This window comes from Vombatus ursinus, unplaced genomic scaffold (genome assembly GCF_900497805.2).
Source record: "Vombatus ursinus unplaced genomic scaffold, bare-nosed wombat genome assembly UNPS02014874.1, whole genome shotgun sequence".
NCBI lineage: Eukaryota > Metazoa > Chordata > Mammalia > Diprotodontia > Vombatidae > Vombatus > Vombatus ursinus.
Genome location: NW_020954652.1, coordinates 14,294,983 through 14,316,119, shown reverse-complemented (window position 1 = coordinate 14,316,119; position 21,137 = coordinate 14,294,983). Strand labels below are relative to the sequence as shown.

At 38.7% G+C, this 21,137-nt stretch overlaps 1 long non-coding RNA gene across 1 annotated transcript; it reads right to left on the bottom strand.

Annotated features, from left to right (window-relative positions):
* Positions 1-3,195: 3,195 nt before the first annotated feature.
* On the bottom strand, positions 3,196-20,137 carry LOC114028289. The gene is made up of 3 exons (XR_003567344.1): positions 20,001-20,137; positions 19,114-19,224; positions 3,196-3,531 (listed from the first exon to the last, which is right to left on the bottom strand). It is a non-coding gene; the product is annotated as an uncharacterized LOC114028289 (long non-coding RNA).
* Between the last annotated feature and the right edge of the window lie 1,000 nt (positions 20,138-21,137).

Here is a 21,137-nt window from a genome sequence, read left to right as displayed (position 1 = left end):
CATTCAGTTTGTTTTATTTTTGCTGTTATTGCTCTATTTACCCTGTAATAGTCATCGTGCATATAGTTTTCCTGATTCTACTTATTTTGCTTTGCATCAGTTCATATAACTCTTCCCATACCTCTCTTTATTTCTCATATTCATCACTTCTTGCAGCACTGTCATCTATGAGCCCTTTTATCTCAAAGTCTTTCTCAATGTGACAGTTTCCATTCCTAAAAACCCATATCTGTCACAAATGCAGGAGAACTTAAATAGAACCCTATGAAAAGATGAAAATTTTTCTTCCTTCATTCAGTCAGTAACTTTAGAATCAGGAAGACTTATCTTTGTGAGTTCAAATCTGGCATCAGATACTTACTAGCTGTGTGACCTTAGACAAGTCACTTAACTTTCATTTGTCTCAGTTTCCTCATCTGTAAAACAGATAATAATAGTACCTACCTTGCAAGGGTTGTAAGAAACAAATGAAATAATATTTATAAGGCACTTAGCACAGTGCCTGGCACATAGTAGATATTGTATAGTGGAAACAAAATGTGACTGAAAAAAGTTTTAGACTGGAGGCTGAAGACCTGGGTATAAATCCTATTTCTCAAACTTAACCTTTAAGGTCGGGCAAATCACTTGAATTTTCAGAGATTCTTTTTTTGGTATATACTTGCACATATGAAAAGATGTAATGCTACTTACCTCTTAGGGTTATGAGTAAAACATCGAACTTTTAAAGCACTATATACTCTTGCAAATTATTTTTGTTATTGTTGTTTTTCATAGATAAGTGAGAGTGAATTAAGTTGTCCAAATATTTAGCAAACATCATGCGATAAGAGCACTGGATTGTAAAGTCAGAGGATCTGAATGCGAGGCCCAGACCTACAATTTATAACCTGACTGACCTTGGGCAAATCATTTATCCTTTCTGAGCCTTGGCATCCTCATCTATAATGACGGGGTTGGTCTATATGACCTCAAGGGTCTCTTCCAGCTCTATGATCCTATTCATTGGAAAGAGTCACAGGGCTTGAGATCAAATTGTGGATCTAAAACCACTTATGAGATCTTGGGAAAATTACTAACATCCTTGGGCCTCAGTTTCCCAATATGTAAGATGAGTAGCTGGGACTAAATGTGGACCCTTCAACCTCTATTATGCTATGATTTAATCTCAAGAAGCGAGGCATAAGTGAAAGGGCTGACAAAGTCTATTCTCTTTTTTTCTTTTCCAAAGCATACATATATGAAGGTATATATGTAAAACATATAGTATATATGTTAAACATACAAAGTATATGTGCATATATTATTATACATTATGTGTATGTAACTATATTTTATTTATGTATTATCTATATGTGTAAAATATCTTTTATACATTATGTACATATGTAAATATATTTTATTTTATACATTAAGTATGTATGTAAATTATATGCAAAATACATACATACATACTTTAGAAGAAGAAAAAAGGGAATATTTTGTCTATAGATATGTACACATATGTAGTCTGTCACCTGTAAACAAAGCTTATGTTCATTGATTTTTATACAGGACTTGATAGATTATGCAGCATTTTTCTCACAAGAATCCTATGAGGTATACAGGATCTGGGTTACAATTCTTATTTTATAGGTAAGGAGATGAAAGTTTACAGATCTGAAGGGACAACCTGTACTCATTCAGCACGTACTTGCCAAAGGAAGACCTGTGATCCTGGTCTTCTCAGTCAGAGCCCGACGTTGCTTGGACAATGATCCATAATTACCTTGATTTGTGGTTTTGCTATCGTAGTGTCTCTCACTATGTATACTACGTTATTTTCTCAACGTGTCGTCATCAGGCCTGTTCCTTTTAAATAGCATGCCCCCAGAGGACAGGAACTTCGATTACTATTAGAAATAATAATAATGACTTTCATTTATATAGTAATTTAAGATTGGCAAAGCAGTTTACTACAGAGATTGTTATCCCCATTTTACATATAAGGAAACTGAGTCTCAGAGAAGTCAAGTGACTTGCCCAGGGGTCATACAGCTAGTAAATGTCTTAAACAGAATTTAAATGCAGATCTTCCTGAAATATCAATAACTAAAGGAGACAAAAATAACATTTAAATGTGCTCATTAGAACCTAAAATGCTGAAAGTATTTGTGCATATGGTATGTGTGTGTGTGTGTTTGCATGTGAGTGTATGTATGAGTTTTTACAAGCTGCTTTATGCTGGTTGCTTTATGTCAGCTTAAACTAAATAACTGAAGAACGAAGGTGGCCCCAGCACAGTATACACTGCCCAACAGCCCAGGCGGCCAAGACCTTTAACATAAATTTAGCCTAAGTAGGTACTAGCTCATTTTTAAACAAAAGGAGTAAGCTAAAAACCACCACTCAATACTCCTTGTTCTTACTTAATATCATCCTGCTTTGGCACGGAGACCCAAGCATTGAGCAGGCTGGAAAAAAGAAAGAAGAATCAAATGCACGTACTTCATTGAAATACAATAATCAACCTTGCTAAGTTTAGGACAGCCTGTAACTAGGGTTTAAAATAAGAGAGAAATTAAATATTGGTTACTTGTTAATTGGTGAGCAAAAAAAAAAAAAAAAAATCAGTAAATATAGTGCTCTCTCTGCTGGCCTGAATTTTATTGCAACTACAATATTTGAAATATTTGCAATGATATAAAAATGTTCAAAAGCTTTATCTCCAATGTCTCCCAGTTTCCTTTCATTATTCTTTTTATTCTGTTGTAAATATGTTTCTTCTTCTTTAAGAAAACATTTATAATATGTTTGAATCTTTAGAATTGAGTTTGCCTGTAGATTGTACAAAGGAATCCCGATTGAGTTCTCATTTTGGCAGCCGGTGGCACAGTGGACTTGGAGTCAGGAAGACCTGAGTTTAAATCCAGCCTCAGATACTTGGCTAGGTGTGTGGCCCTGGGCTAGATACTTGATCTGCTGCCTGCCTCTGTTTCCTCATCTGTAAAATAGAGGATAATAATAGCACTTAACTCTCACAGTTATTTGAAGATCAAATGAATTAACATTTGTATAAAGCTCTTTATAAACCTTAAATACTACATAAATGCCTTCATCATCATCATCATCACCACCATTATCAACATTATCATCATCATCATCATCTCCTTCTTCTTCTCCTTCTTCTTCTTCTTTTTGAGGCAACCATGGCATAGTGGATAGAGAGTTATCCTTGAAGTCAGAAGACCTAGATTAAAGTTCTGCGTCTGATATATACCAGCTGTAGGACCCTGGATGAGTCACTTATCTTCTCAAAGACCCAGAGAATTCTCTAAGTTTCAGAAGAGGTGCTGATCTTCACCCATGGAGGCCTTTTCCTGTGTAGAGATGGTCCACATCTCCATGTACTCAATTCTTTGTACAAGAGAAGAAGACCCAGAATGATAGTGAGGTCAGTTTTTTCCCCACCCAACTACTGGAGAGAAGGATGTTCTCTGATGACACCAATGAATAAAGAGACAGCTCCGTTTCTTTCCTTGGTGCTTAGACCTAGAGAAGGAAGCAAGGATGTAAGAATGTGTCAGAGCCTGGGCAATTCTAGTGGGACAGTTGTTGCACTGTATGCCCTGCACTCACTCACTCACTCTCTCTCTCTGTCTCTCCCCCCCCCCTCCCTCTCTCCCTCTCTCTCCCTCTTCCTCTCTCCCTCTCCCTCTCCTTCTCCTTCTCCCTCCCCCTCTCCCTCTCCCTCCCCCCCTCTTGTTTTTAAAATATTAAAGGGAAATTATATTGCCAGTGGTAGTAGAGGTACCTTGCTCCTGTCATTTAAGCCCATGGAGTAGTCATTCAATAAACCCGTGGGAGGTCAATGTCTACTGACAGGTAGGAAATCGCACAGTGTCCCTCTATAAGATGCCATAGGGAACTACTCTGACTGATAGAATAGAGTTAGACTGATCAACACACTTGATTTCCTATGCTGAGAGAAAAGAAATATGGAAGCCATAGCTCAAAGTCAATTCACCAGGCTCATCCTCAGAGTAGAAGGAAGGTGAGCTAGCCTTGTCAATCCCCACAGACTAGCAGCTCAAGGTAGAGGAGGGTGAGAAGAGGTAACCATGAGACAACAGCAAAGCAGAGAAAGCCCCAGACAATGGGAGACTAGAAGCTTTTGCCAGGAAAGTGAGAGTGGAATAGCAGTGAGGTCAATAGTGCCCTGGGCTATGAGGAGTATTTTTGAGGATTCTGTTTTGCTCAGAAGGCAAGCCCCAGGCTGATGATTCCTTCCCCTTTTTCTGCCTCTCCCTTTCTGGGAGAGTTGTGATTGTTCCCCAATCTCTTTTTCTTGAGAGTTTGGTTGCTTTCCATTTCATACATGTTTTAAACCTGTTTTGTATTCCTAAGATAAAGGTGAATAACTATGGAATTACTGATGTCCTTGTCCAAATGCTACAGAGAAAAGGCAAGAGAATGTCCAGAGAGGGTGGCGGGAAAGGGAGGGAGGGGGAGAAAGGGAGAGACTGGGACCGGGGTTAAAGTGAGAAAGAGAGACACAGATAGAGGTAGACAGAGAGACAGATTCAGAAAGAGGGAGGTGTTGGAGAGACAGATGGAGAAAGAGAGAAGGAAGAAGGGAAAGAGATTAGGAGGAGGAGAGAGAAAGAAGGAAGGAAGAAGAGAGACAGACAGAGAGAGAGAGACAGAGACAAACAGAGACAGAGACAAAAAGAGACAGAAAAAAAATTTTGCAACTGCTAGGACATTTATTTCATGGGATGGTGTCTGAGAACAGAACAATGAAGAATTATTAATTTACATTTAATAACTTCACAGAGCAGGGAGAAACTTAGACTCAGACCTTCCTAATTAATGAGTTGTAGCTTTTGTTGGGGCAGGCTATGACTAGTATGAGAGGTGAAGTCTTGCTACTTTCTCTTCTCGTTGTTTCTTTCCACATGGCTGTTTGAACAGAAAACCAAGCCACACCTGAGGGCCAGTGCTGAGGGAGTTCAGTAGAGAAAAATCCATGTCTGGTGGGGGTGACTGGGAAAAAATGTCATCACCCTCAGGAGTGAGAGCCAGATGGAGGGAAATGAATAGTTAGCAGCACAAGGACATTGGTTCCCACACTGTCACTAAACCTGTAACAAGTATGATTTAAGGAGATAATCTTGGAAGGGAGCAAAAGGACAGTCCTATATATTGGTAGTTAAAAGATTGCTCAGGGTGATCAGACTTCCTGGTTTGGCTGGTACCATCTTCATTTTTAATAATCTATATTAGGCAAATAAAAGTTTTCAAAAGGATCCTAGGCAAGATATATTTTGCACAAGATCCCCATGTTGAACAGACTATAAAGTACCTAAGTTACTTTGTTAATTATCATATTTGTTTTTGTTTTTATTTTAATGACTAGGTCTTTCACTTCATAAAGTAACTTCAAGTGTCTCAGAGTTAGTCATCAACTTAGTACTCAAGCAAACTTTGCTGGAGGGTAGAACTGTCCTAAAAAGAAGGACCCCCTTGATCTATGGCTTATAAACTGCTTCATAGTAGGAAAAAGTTAAATTTAGGGAATATTCAGGACCAGGGAGAACCCCTGCCTACAATTTCCCAATGCTACTTCCACTAGACTACTCCCTGAATATCCCAACTGTGTGGTTCAGCATGGAGAGTTTTACCTTTTGGTCCCACACCTCTATTTCATGATGGTGAGTCACAAGTATGATGGCTTTACTGTTGGACCCAAGAGACTTCTCTGAATCATAAGAGAAGTTGACCATGATCTAATGGAAAGAGTACTTTATCTGGAATCACAGTTCTTAGGTTAAAATCCCAGGTCTGTTATTTGCTACTACTGCCTGTGTGACATTGCATAAGTTACTTTCTCTCTTGGGGCCTTAGTTTTCTTATGTGTAATATGACAGGATTTGTATAGGCCCTCTAGCTAAGAGTATATGTGTGTGTGTGTATGTATGTATATGCACATACATACACATATGTGTATATGTATTTGTATACACACACATACATATATATATATATCTATCTTTTTTAAAAGATGGTAAAACTGTTTTAAAATGGAAAAACCATTCATAGCTCAATGGACATACAAGAACTGGTTGCTGCAGTATTTGATCCTAAGGCTATAGTTTGCCAGTCTAAGCCTGATGATCTCTAAAGTCCCTCTCTAAAATCCTATGGTCAGTTCAATTGCAGCAATTTTTATAATAGTTGCTTAATTTGGAATAAATAAGCAAAAAAATATCATTAGTTAGCACCCTACAAATTTGGAATCTCTACTCACTAAGAATGGAACTTAGCTGAAGCTCATCTTTGTACCATTTATGATTACAAGGTTTGCTAAGCCACTGATGGACAAAAAGGCTCCAGGGGAATGCTTAGCTTACTTAAGGAAGCAGACAATTTTCAAGTATAGGTAGGTTGATTTGCATTACATCATGAAGGAACATTGAGGAATGAATGTATACAGACCAATTTAGAGGGCATCAGTTGAGTCACTTTGGGCACTTCCAAGTAAATATGTGGAAAGAACTGTCCATATGGATGATGAAGCAAACCCTTGGAGATTCCCTTGGTCCATAATTCCAGTGATAGCTGAAGCGAGGGAAGGCAATGTCAAAGGTCTCTCAGATATAATTGGACATTGATCTCAAAATGATAATGACTCGTTGAAAACTGACTTGGCTTTCATCTCTTTGCTTCTTCCTTCTGCCCTCTAGGTGGCATCATATAAATCTGGGACTTCCCCTGAGGGATACAGGAAAGACAACTCATCATATTCCCCACCCTGGTCACTATGTAGCTGTGGGTACATGGCAGATAAGCACATATCCTGCTTACATAAGTCTATGACTGGATCTCAGAATCCTGGCTGCCTTTTCTACACTGGGATTCCTTTCATGAATAGGTAACTAAACATTGATCTCATGATGGATGTGTTCCAACTTTAAAATGAAAGTGAAATGAACTTGAATTCACTATATGAGTTCCCTTTGTGAATTGGTCTTAGGAGTGTAAGGTCCTGTGTGAGTCAGTCAGTCAGTATACATTTATCAAGTTGTTGTTCATCCTTCGTTTTCAAAAAGAAGATCAATGACATCATGGTGTGATGTTTTGACCTGCAAGTGAATTGGATTTAGGTGAAGCAGAGTTGCACAAAGTCATCAGCCTCACTCTCTCTTCCAGAGTCATCAAAGTCCAATGGCAAGACAGAAGTCAAGATGACTGGCGATGGCTCAGGAGGACGCAGTGGATGTCCTTGGCATCTTCGATGCCTGACGAAGCTCTAAGCTTCAGCCATCTTCATAGTTGTTGGAGCAAGTTCTTCTCATCCGCCCATCCACCCATCCCAAAGTCTTCACATGCCTAAGGTAGATATCTCCCTAAATCACCATCAAGTTTGAGGCCTGTAGATTACCTACCTACTATGTGGCACTGGGCATACAGAGAAAGGTAAAACACAGATTCTCTCTAGGAGCTCACAATCTAATAGGAGAGAACATGAGAACAATTGTGTACAAACAGGATACAGGATAAATGGGAAATAATAGAGGGAAGGCATTCAAATCAAGAGGGATTGAGGATGGTTTCTTGTAAAAGGTGGAATTTTAGCTGAGACTTAAAGGAAACTAAAGAAAGAGTATAGAGTGTATTCCAGGCATGGAGGACAACTAGGGAAAATGCTTGTACAAAGAACAGTAAGGACACTGGATCACAAGTACATTGGGAGTGTTGAGAAGACTGGAAAGGTTGGAGGGGACAGATTTTGAAGGGATTTGAATGCCAAATAAAGGAGTGTTCATTGGGTAGAGCTAACTGGTTGCAAGGGAAGTTTTTCATTAGAGAAAAATAACTCTCACCAGGAGGATGAGCTCAAACTTTGGCATGGATTGGCAGAAGACATGAACCAAGAATTATTTGTGCAGTGCAGAACCAAGGTAAAGTGTCAAAATGCTATTCAAATGAACCATAAACTTCTTTACCTTCTGATATTTATGATTCCACTTCCTGGCAGATCTTAACAGTAGCTATAAATTATAAATTACTGATTGCTTAAGTGTTATCTATGTATGTCATGAGTCTTTTATGTCTTTTAGCATTTCTTTTATGTATTGGAAATGAAGACCCAGCCTTGAGTTGTTCAGGGGCAGGTATGTAGTACGTCGAGTACTAATTCCCATTGTACAATGAGGATTTTTTGTTCCCAGCTTTGGGGAAAACCTATGGCCAAAAACCTAAACCTTAATCATTATTTAACTTAGGTTCAGGGTTTGGGATTAAATGAGCTGGAGAATGTGAGAAGAGGGAACCTAACCCCTTATTGGGGTTCAATGCTAAAGGAACCCCTTAGTTGAGAAGGAAAAAGGCAGAGCATCACAGCCCTTTAATACCTATGTAACCAAGCAATATGCTAATCAAAAATTTTTCTCATCTATTTAATAAAGGACCTCTAAATCATTCTACAATATGCACATTTCATTAATTCAGAAAGGCTTCAATCCATTTCTCCCTATATAAAACCCTGCATTAGTTGGGTTTCATATATTAGTAGAATACTAATAATTATCTTTCTTTCTTGAACATAATTAGAGATAATAAAATTTGCAAACACCCTAAGAGGCTATCACAGATAGCTAAAGGATTAAATGTGATGGTTTGGAGTAGTAAAATCCTCCACAAGCACATAAAATTTCATTGTTTATTTATGTTATCATCAATTGTAAAACAGTTTTTGACAGCTTTTCAAAGAGGTTCAGTAAGTCTTAGGCAGGTGAAAATATTTATGTTTAAGCTTTAGCCTCGGAAATCTTTGCCAGGTTTTGTGTACTTACTCATAGCAATAATACATCTGATCAAAAGGATCAGCCTAAAGAGGCATAGAGCAAAGGAAATATATGATATTTTCAAATCTTGTTTAAATGCATGCTTGTATTTTTCTTAGTCCGGATCTAATGAATTTCAGCAGCTTGGTGGCGCCATAGTGCATGGAGTGCTTGGCCTGGAGTCAGGAAGACTCATCTCCCTGAGTTCAATTCTGGCCTCAGACACTTGGTAGGTGTGTGATCCTGGGCAAGTCACTTAACCCTGTTTGCCTTAGTTTCCTTATCTGTAAAATGAACTGGAGAAGGAAATGGCAATTCACTTTGGTATCTCTGCCAAGAAAACCTTAAATGGGGTCACAAAGACTCAGACACTGCTGAAAATGACTGAATAACAACAAATACTAGGGCGGTAGCAATGGCAAGTGAGATAAAGGGATGGGTGGGAGAGACATTGCAGAGCTGGAATCAAAAGGATTTCTTTCCGATTCATACTTCTTCTCATATTCTTCGATGTAAAGAATAGAAGCACTAGGGCTTTTAAGAAATGCCAGCTGTATTAGAAGGTTGAATTTATATTGGCATCCCTCATAAGCTCAGTAGTCATGATTTAAAACTAGCTTTAGTAACAAAAGGTTGAGAAATTTAAAAAAAATTATAGAATTATATTTTGCTATTTCTGTCTTGGCTACTCTGTTTAAAAATCTAGAACAAGATTGAAGAGTAGTTTTTTTTTCCTCCTTTTTGAATTGGTTAAATAGATTTGCTAAAGTTTTTGATATCTTGTTTTAATTATCAGTTAACAGAAAGAATATATTTAGCTAGAAAGAATTTCCATCTGCTATCAAGCTGTGGATCAATTGTATTTGACTATATTCTGTTTTCATTCTTTCCATATTTAAAATGTTCTTGATTTGAAATGATGGATTTTGGCATGCCTGTTAATTTCTTTGACTTAAAAAAATTCAAATGTTTAAAACAGTTATCCTATGTAAGGTCTCAAATGGGAAATCATTTTAACCTGTAATTCCCTTGATGCCCTAAAGGAAGTTTCCCAACCATTAATGATACTGGAACCTGACTAAATGCAATTCCAAGGATCTTTTAAGAGGGAGGGGGGATTTAGAACAGAGAGATTAAGGAGCTCGAACTATGCCTCTGCCCGAGGAAGAAATACTTTCCCTGGGGAATATGATGTTCCTTACGACCTAGCAACAGTAACTGGTTGAGCAGAACTGTATCTGACCAAGAAGGGACAGTGCCATGTTGTAGAAGGATTTATTCGGGTTTTGACATGAAATTTCATCGTGAAAAGTACCATAAGGTTTTAATTTATCCCTTTAATGTCCACAAAAGGAACAAATTCCTGATCTGACATTTCTGTAAGTGGTTAATGAGAAAATCCTACTGCATTTTCAATGTCTATAAACCTGATCCATGACTCTCATGGCTAGGAAAAAAATATATATATATATATTTACTTACCATTTCCTAACAAAGACAGCTACTAGAGTACTTGAAATCATCTTGGTTCCCCTCCTATATGTCTGACTCTTCCTTCTCAGTTTTCATCACTGGATTGGGTTCATCTTTCCTAATAACTGAGGATGTCTTGGGCCTGCTTCTCTTTTTCCTCTGATCTTATTTGGTGATCTCACCAGCTCCCATAGATTCACTTGTCTCTACTCAGATCTCCATATATAGTCCTACTAGGATATCTTTCCTGAACTCCAGTCCATGTCAACTGCCTTTTGGATTTCTTAGTCAGAATATCCTCTGGACACCTCATAGTCCGCATGTCCAAAACTCATTATCTTTTCCTGAAAACCCTCCCCTCTTCCTAACTAACCTATTATAATCAAAAGAACCTCTATCTTTGCAGTCACCTGGGTCCACAAGTTCTATGTTCTCCTGAGATCCTCAGTCTGACCTCACAACATCACTTGAATCTGGACCCTTATCTCTACTCCTACAGCTACCATCCTATTTCATGCCCCCAACACTGTTTGCCTAGATTACTGTAACAGTCTTTGAATTGGTCTTCCTGTCTCATATCTCCTCACTCTAATCCATCCTCCTCTCAGCTTCCAGTGACCATGATCTCCACCCCCCCACACACACACTCAATAGACTCCAGTGGACCCTTATATAAATTCCTTCATTTGCCATTTAAAACTAGCATGTACAGTGGTCACACCCTATCAAACCATCTGGGCAGATGGGCTAAACCAGGTTGAGGATGACTGACAGGCCTTAAGTCTGTTGGTTAGTGAGGGGGATGTCTACTTCAAGCCTGTGAAGACCTCTTCCGGTGGAATGGGTAGATGAGAACAATTTATTCCAGTGGCCATGAAGGTGGCTGAAGCAAGGGCTCTGGAGTGCTCTTGAGCTTGGTCAGGTATAATAATGTTTATTGATTGATTAAATGACCTGAAAAAATATATGAGCATCTAAGACATCGAAGACAAGTCATCCTGAGCTATCGCCAGGCATCCTGACCTTTGTTTGCCACTGGTCTTTGATGATCGGAAAGACTTTGATTGATGACTTTGCACAGCTCAGCCTCACCTAAATCCAATTCACATGTAAGTCAAGATATCACCTACACCCCAACTTCGTGATATCATGGGTCCTCTTCAGAAATGAAGGACAAACTGCAACAAAGCTCTTCACAACTTGATTCCTTCCTATCTTGCCAGTCTTTTTATACTTAACTTCCTCCTCTTGCCCTCTGCCATCCAAGCCTTCTTGCTGCTCCTCGTATACAACATTCCATCTCTCATCTGTGTGCCCTTGCTCTGGGCATCCTTTCTCTAGAGTATTCTATCCCCTCACATTTGTCTCTTAGAATCTTTTTCTTCCTTCAACCCCAAGCTTTGATTCCTACTTCTGCAGGAGGCCTTTTCCAGCCTACCCTCCACTCTCTCCTCCTCTCTGCTAATAATGCCTTCCCCTCTTAGATGACAACAATTTCTACTTATCTGTAAACAACAGGTTTGTCTCTCCCTTTTCAATTGGAGCTTCTTAAGGTCAGAGACTATCATTTACCTTCCTTTATATTCCTAGCGCTTAGCACTATATCTGGCACATGGTAAGGATTTAATAATTGCTTCTTAATTGATTTCTCTGTCCTCAAGTAACTTTATATTTTCTTATCTCTGCATATGTCTTGTTCCCACCATCCCCAGTAGAATATACACTCCTTGACGACAAGCACTGTCCTTTAGTTTCTTTTATTTCAAGAGCCTAACATGATAAATAAATGTTGGATCCAATTAAATGAATTCCTGTACCCTCTGGGTACATGCAAAAGGATGATGTGATCTTAATTCTGGGGCAATTAATGCAGGGAGAATGGACCAATAGCTAAAAATAAATAAAATTAATTTCAAAGGCTTTCCAGATGTTTTATTTGGGGGAGAAACTAGAGAAATCTTCAGGAGAGTTATGATCTCTGGGATCAATTAGCAGGGTATGTGTGCCCATAGAGTTTGTCTGGGTTAATTGATCTGACTGTGGGTTTTAGTGATAGGCTTAAAGAAGCATGAAGCGAGGATTGCAGCCTTGCCCTAGAAACCAGAGTTGTGAGAGTGAGAAAGTCCAGAACTGAGGCAGCTGGGAACAACAGGAGGTCTTTGATGACCTGGCTCCCTGAGAATGGAGAATGGCAAATGACTTCGTTTTAAGTGTGGGCAGTCACCTGCAGACCCAGAAATCAAAATGGGGGCAGGGAACATAAGCCCAGCCAGCAAGGAGGTAGGAAATACATGTTTGGGAAATTCAAAGCTACTTTCAGTGAAAGTATTTTAAATCATTGACAGTATCCTTGAAAAAAAATGGCGGTGGGGAGGACAAAGCTCTCCAGAAATTAGAAGAAGAATTTTGGGAACCTTAGACCTGCCTTGGCATAGGATCCAATTGAAATATTTGGGAGACTTTAGGGACCTAGCCTGTGATTTTATTAATATAGGGAGCCCCCAATGAGGAAATTCTCTCTCTTAATGCCAATTATCACTTGCTCTAACCCCTAAAAAAGGTGTGATCTGGCACCAGGACCCATTTGCAAAGTCATCATTTATCCCTGTTCCAGTTTTTATCCTTGAATGAGGCAGGAACAGAAAGAATTGTGATTGATATTTGTCTTTTATTTTTCTTGTATTCTCTTTTGTTTATATTTCGTTAGCTTTCTGATTTCACTGATACTGCCTAGGTGCATTTTAACTTATCCATTAAGTCAGAGGGTGAATATAGCATCAGCCCAATAGGCACGGGCTCATACAACCACAGAGTTGGTGGAGAGGTCAGTGGTTATTTAGTCCACTATGCTCAGAAAGCAGGAAATCGTGTTGACAGCATCATTGACAAGTGGCTATCCATTTTCCTCTTGAAAACCTTATACTTTAAATCTACTTTGAAGCAATAAAAGTTGTGGTTTTATAACTTGCCCAGGGTCTTAAAGTGTTTCACCAACATAGAACTCTCCACTCCCTGAGATAGTCTGTTCAATTTTGGAGTGCCTCTAATTATAAGGAAGATTTTCCCTACCTTGAGCCAAGATCCATTTCCCTAGAGTTTCCACTTATTGGTTCCTACATTTTCCATCAGGGACCAAGTGAAACTGTCTATTCCAGGGGTGGGGAACCTGTGGCCTCGAGGCCACATGTGGCCCTCTAGGTCCTCAAGCGCTGCCCTTTGACTGAATCCAAACTTCACAGAACAAATCCCCTTAATAAAAGGATTTGTTCTGTAAAACTTAGACTCAGTCAAAAGGCCCCACCCAAGGACCCAGGTGGCTTTGAGGACATGATAGCATTACCAATGATTGAAGACCACTATTCTACTTGCCGTATCATACTGCTGATTCAATCAGTTAATCAAATAACAAGTATTTGCTGAGCACCTGCTATATGCTTGGCATTGTGTGACACTGAGGTGAAAAAGACAAAGATAAAACATCCCCTGCCCTCAAGAAACTTCTATTCCATCTGGGAAATGCCCACACGTAAGTATCTGTATACTATATACAAAGTAAATACAGAGTAATGGGAGGAACAGGAAGGAAGAAAACAGGCATTGAGTGCCTACTGTGTGCCAGGTATTGTGCCTAAGTGTTTTACAAAGATTACTTCTTTTGATCCTCACAATGACCCTGGGAAGTAAGTCCTATTATTATTCTCATTTTATAGATGAGAGCACTGAGGCAAACCCTGACTTGCCCAGGATCACACAGCTAGTAAGAGTCTGAGAACAGATTTGAGGTCAGGTCTTCCTGTCCCCATACCCTGCTCTCTATCCACAGCTCCACCTAGCTGTCTCTAGGCTAGGCACTAGCAGCTATGGGAATCAGGAAAGTGGTCACATAGAAGGTATTAAGAGCTGAGTTTTGAAGGAAACAAGGTTTTGGTTCTAAGTGGCAGAAGGGAGAAAGAAGACATTGTAGTCATGTGATAACCAGAGTTATTTACTTATAGTGGGCTTTCAGCCACCTAAAACTCCTAAATCTTTTTTTCTCTCTCTCATAGATCATTTCTTACCAAATCCTTCCTATCATAGAAGTATACAGTTTATTTTTTTGAAACCAAGTATAGAATTTCACTTCTCTCTTAAATTCCATCCCATTGGGATCAACCTACTGTTAATAATTCAACAATAATATTATTTATTAAGCACATAACTTTATGTAATACACTGTTCTGGATGCCGGGGGTACAAAAATAAAAAATGAAAAACCCCTGGTCTCAAGAGATTTTTGTCATATTTTTTTTCCAATCTCTCTAAGTCTTTTGAGATTCCTAGTTCTGTCTTTTGATGTATAGGTTATTTGCCTCTCCCCCTTATAAGAGTAGAGTCTGGCAGTCTGATAATTCGATATGTATACCACCTCTTTCTTTATCCAGATCATCAATTAAAAATAGCTGGCTGGGTTGGTACATAGTGCCTGGCATATAGTAGGCCTTTAATAAATGCTTATTGTCTGCCTAACTGACTGACTACAAGGCCGTAGCTCATGGATGTCTTGATTGGAATGGAATTTGTTGTCGGGGATCGACATTAAGTCTGATGCCGATGTGGTGGTCATCTGGCAGTGGGCCACCATGCTGCCAAAGGAGAGGTAAACTGGCCCAGTCAGAAAATGGTACAGGAGTCAGCAAGTGGGATTGGGCCAGCAAGTGCCTGTTACACTTCCTCTAGCCTGGGCTAAATAGGGAGACCTAGTCTCAAAAATATACATATTTAGCAGGAGCCAAGAAGAGAACCCTGGAAAGAGATCTCCAATCCTTTCTACACACTGATATTGACCAATGCTCTTTGGGTCCTGTAAGTTAATCAACATAGTACCTGCTTAATATACTATCATTCAAACATCTTTCCACCTTGTCTAAGAAGATATCCTAAGAGTCTTTGGAAAATAATTTGCTAGAATCCATATGGGTATAACAGCTATCACTTATGTAATGCTTAGATTTGCAAAGTCCATTAGTAACTATTAATAGTAAATATTTAAATAGCATTTAAAGATTTTGAAAGTATTTTATGTATATTATTTCATTTGACTCTCACAACAAGTCTTGAGGTAGATACTGTTATCATCATCTCTGGTTTATAAAGGGGAAACTGAAGCTGAAAGAGGTTAAGAGATTTGCCCAGGATCACACAGCTAGTAAGTACCTAAAGGAGGGATCTTTGAGTTTGGTCACTTTATCTAAGAAGGAAATAAGGTATGTGTGGTGTGGCTGGTTCTTTTTCAGCCTTACTTAACTCATCTTGCTGCCACACTGATCACAAGCCATCCTTTTAATAATTCATACCAACAAGAATGCTGGTAACTGAGCCCACAGCATAGGTTGTACTAGTCTGTTGGTTTTTCAGTCATATTTTCCATGGAGCTCATGATATTTTCCATCTTCTTGTCCCATGGGCATACGGACAAATTCATAAGCCATAATTATGTTGGCCAAGCTATTGCAAAGATTTAAGAATTTATGGACTTTTGTGTAATGTAACACATATAGCCTTGGGGTGGGTTTTCTGTAGCTTCCTTTCAAATAAAAAGAAAGTAGGTTAAATAATATTAAAATTCTGAGAAGTGGAGATGAGAGCTAAGGCAAAATTTTGAAAACAACCACTCCTTGTGTCTAGTTTCCATTTCCCCTCCCTTTTACAAAGCTATTAAATATATGTCCAATCTGATATACAATTTATTCCTTAGTTAATGTTCTGAATCCAGTATTCAGGATTAGCAATGATTGATGCCAAGTGGTAACTCAGCCAGGGTAGTCCAAAAAATATTTCCTGGATTAAGTCTTCTACAATGGATGTTTTAAAAGAAGATGGATATCTTGTTTTCAAATGAAAATAATGAAGTTAGGCAGGCTGGTTGCTTTTGCTAGGATGATCATATTACATATAGGCTGACATACTCAAAAGAATTTCTTTTAATTTTCCTACCTACAGGATGTCCCAAAAATCTTAGTGCAAAGCTAGGTGGTACATTTGATAGAACTCCAGGAAATGAGAAGGATTCCAGTTCAAATCCGACCTCTGCAGCATTTCCTATATATCTTATCTTGTTTTTTTTTTTTCTGAATTCTTCATATTCATCATTTTTAAAAATAATCACCAAGCACTTGACAACGTTTGACAACAAGATGCAGTTAGGTGCCTCATTGGTTAGAGCACTGGGCCCAGAGTCAGGAAGACCTGAGTTCAAATTCAGCCTCAGATGTTTACACTAACTATAAGACCTTTGGTAAATCACTTAACCTCTGGTTGCCTGTTTCCTCATTTGTAAAATGGGGATAATAAGAGCACCTGCCTCCCCAGGTTATTGTGAGCATCAAATAAGATTATAATTATAAAGTACTTAGCACAGTACTTGGCACATAATAAGTGCTATATAAATATTAGCTCTTATTATTAGTTATTACATTAAGCTTAAAATTGCACTCAGATTTTGGGGCATCAGAGAAGTAGGAAAATTTTTAAAATCCATTAAACTCAAAACTGTAATAAGACCTTTGGACCATGCTGTATATACTTTGGCTATGTAATTCAATACGAATGACTATTCTTACCCAATAATACTTACCGGTTTTTACGGCCAACACAAGTTAAAGTGGTCTTTAGCGATAGAGGTATTGAGGGATAGAAAGAGGGATGGCTTCAGATCAAGAAGACCTGGGTTCACATCTCATCTCTAACACATAGTCAGTTTGCAACTCTGGGCAAATCACTTCTTGGTGCCCTAGGCAACTCTCTAAGACTCTACGTTACAGCATAGGCTCTGATCTGGAAGTGTACAGGGGATTTCCTAATTAAGAATTCTTGCCACCAACAAAATGATAGTCAGATGGAAAATGGGCTCTGATTTTGTTTAACTATATATCTTGTTACAATGGTTTTGTTTTCCCTTTTTTTTCTCTAAAAAAGGGGAAACAGTATAAGAGGGAAAAACAATAAATGTTTGATAGTTGAAAAAAAAATAAAGTCAAAACAAACACCCTTCCCTAATTCCGTCTCCCTACTGCCATATATCGAAGAGGTAGTATGACATGGTGACAGCGTTCTGGGCTGGAAATCAGAAAGAACTGGGTTCAGGCCTCTCCTGTGTCACTTAGCTATATGACACTCGGCAAATCACTTTTATGTCTTGGGAGCAGCTAGGTGGTGGAATGGATAGAGCGCTGGGCCTGGAGTTAGTAAGATCTGAGTTCAAATGAGGCCTCAGGCTCTCACTAGCTACCGGCCCTGGCCAAGTAATTAACCTCTGTTTGCTTCAGTTTCCTCATCTATCAAATGTGGATTATGCCAGTTTTGTTGTTACTGTGTCATTTTCAGTCATGTTGGGCTCTTCATGACTCCATTTGGGGTTTTCTGGGCAAAGATATTGGAGCAATTTGCCATTTCCTTCTCCAACTCATTTATTTGACAGACGAGGAAATTGAAGCAAACAGAGTTAAGTGATTTGCCTAGAACCACACAGCTAAAAAGCACCTGAAGTCAGATTTGAACTCAGGTCCTCCTGACCCCAGGGCCAACACGCTATACACTGTGCCACCTAGCTGCCCCATACAGCACCTACCTTCTATAGATGTGAGGGAAAAAATGAGATAATGTGTAAAGTGCTTAGCATAGTACCTGGCACATAATAGGTGCTATATAAATATTGGCTATCATCATCATTATTTTATTTACTATTATTATTGATAATTATTATTTATTATCTCTCTGAATCCCAGATAACTCCCTAGGATTTACTCTAATTCCTGATATTTGGTCCATCACTGGTGGAAAAAGTCCACATACCCAAAGTTTCTTGACTGTGATACGGGGATAGACAGCATACTTTTATTAACATTGAATTTGAGGGCTGCACTCATATACACTGGACTTTGACATTTTTGCAAACTGCTTGCCATAATTTACACTTTGCAAGGTTTAATATCCTAGCAGCAAGCTGTCAAACAGGCACATGACTTTGCCCATGTCAGCTGTGCTCTTTTGCTTTCCTCTGAGGTTTCTTCTGAAAACTCTTCCAGATTCTTTAGAGCCCTCAAGAGATGTCCTAAGAGCTATTCACATTTTATAGTTGGCTATTTTAATTACTTTGAATTACTCCCTTTTGTTTTTTTTTTGTTTTTTTTAGTTTTTAGGGTTTTTTTTTTTTGGTTTTTATTGTTTTGGTTTTTTGTTTGTTTTAGTTTTTGTTTTTTGGCTTGGCCTTCCTGTTTTGTTTTCTAATCTGAATGCATTTGAAAGAGTTTGAGAAATATGGGGCCCCTTTAAGAGACTCTTTGATCTAATGGTCTGTGCCTTATCCAAATAGTGACTTGGAAGTTTTGAAAACCTTTAGATGTATTTGTGTGAGATTGCATAATATTTCTAAACTTTTGTAAACTAAAGAAAGCTGCACAAGAATTGTAGGCAAAATGTTAAATGAAAGCTACAGAGGTGAACACTCTTTTATCATGGTCACTAGAGTATTCTTTCCCCTTGTTCTGATCTTTTCTAGCTTTTTACACTGTTCCTTCTCCTTTATGCACCTTATTTTTGGCTTTTACAAGTGGATATTTACTGTGAAGATGTAACAAAAATAGAACTGTAAACATCCCCCCTGCCAATGCTTGGGAGTATACTGACCCCTGTACCACCTTAGTCCCTGGGAAGAAGTGGGCTTTGACATGACCACATAGCATTTGTTCCACCAAATTCATTTCACTGTTGGATGGGGGAGATGAATCTGCATCTCTGCTACTTGTGCCATGCAGGTTGCTCTAGGTATCATTACCATGTGGCATCTGGTAAATCACAACATGAACTCCAGCTCCTAGGGTTTTGGTAGCTTGGTCCACAAGATCATGGCCATCCCCAATCTCTCATGGAGACTAGTATCCTCAGGCTGAGATTCTCTCCCAGTCGAGAGAGAGAGAGAGAGAGAGAGAGAGAGAGAGAGAGAGAGAGAGAACATAAATAAAAAGAACAGCAAGCAGTAGCTTGCTTTTCAGCAACAATCAAAGAGAATCAGAAGCTATCAATGATAAGGGTGTGTGTGTGTGTGTATGTATGTATGTATGTATTTTTAAGGCTGGACCTACTGGTGTTGAAATTCCCACCTCCATTGATTTGAATCAACAACTTGCCTTCAATTTTTAGTCTTAGAGACTTGCTGGGAGTTCTATAATTTAAGGAACCTGCCTAATATGTCAGAGGTAGTACCCTGGACCCAGGTCTTCCTGACTCCCAGGCTGGTACTTGGATATCGACTCACTACTTCCAAATGTCTCTCAGTGATGACACAGGGAAATTAAATCTAGTTATTTCATTTCAACCAGTATGTCCAACATAGCCTAACCTTGTATATGAGTTGCAACTGTGACAATTAAAAATTTCAAGAGATATAGTTTCTGGGTAATTTAATTATTTTATTGGTAAGCCTAGCGTGCTTATTAATGAAAGGATGTCAGTAGCCCTGTCAAATGCCAAAGACCCCTCATGGTGGTGGGCTTACAGTTTATATACTCTTGGAAGAGCAAGTGTTCCTGAGGGTGGCAATTGACTCTGATAGGTTAACAATTAATAAGACAATGAATATTACAATGAGTGGCTGGGCTATATTACAATGAGGGTCTTGAGGTATTGACCTGGCTCACTCAAATCTTGGTCAAAGAGACTTACCAATTTCCACATCACCTGTCTGACGAAAGGGAGAATCAATAATTTTTCAGGCCTGAGTAGGAATTTTCCCATCAGCCTAAACTTAGAATTTCTTTCACCGTCTGATTAGTCTTGGCCGGGGTAAATCTTTGAGAAAGATTTTCTACACCAGTTGGTGTCTGGATGAGGAAACAGAAAAGAGAAAAAAAAAGCATTGGTTCCAATACAATATTTAGTTATTAAATACAAGAGAGAAATAATCATTTCTCTCACTACCTAGCAATTAATTGGTTGAAATCTTTCTCCCAGTTCCTGGAGTGACTCTTTCTCCTTCCTTAACACCTTCTTATATGTAAAATGAGTAATGATATGCACAAATTATAGGCCACAAGAAAGGGAAGAGAGAAGGCTTTAAAAATTACCCATAAAATTGACAATCTGCTACCAAATAAACTACTTTGTTAATTATTTTCATTTATTAAGCTTGTTCTGTTAGTACAGGGGTTCTTAATCTTCTTGTGTCATGGACCCTTCTGGCATTTGGTAGTCTGATGAAACCTATGGACTCCTGAGAATATGTTGAAATGCATAAAAGAAAACATAGGATTACCAAAGTAACCAATTATATTAAAATACCTAGCAGTATTTTTTACAATAAATTCACACACCTCAGGTTAAGAATCCCTATTTTAGAGGTTCCTACTTGCATGTTGTTTTATTTATTGTTAAATACCTCTAATAAACATTTTTCAATATGCCAGTGATCACTATCTGTTTTCTATTCCATTAAGGCTGTGTTGTGCCTTGTTTATTGAGTTGTATTAGTTGTATCTGAGTCTTTGTGACCCCACTTGAGGTTTTCCTGGCAGAGATACTGGAATGGTTTGCCATTTCCTTCTCCAGCCCATTTTATAGATGAGGAAACTGAGGCAAACAAGGTTAAGTGACTTGCTCAGGGTCACACAGCTAGTGAGTGTCTGAGGCTGGGTTTGAACTCAGGAAGATGTCTTCCTGGCTCCAGGCCTGGAACTCAATCCACTGCACTACATCGCTGTCAAGATTATCTTAGACAGCATCAGATCAATTCAATAAACATGTTTTGAGCACCTACTATGTGTAATGCCCTGTTGCAAGTGCTACTTTAGATAAAAGGAAAAT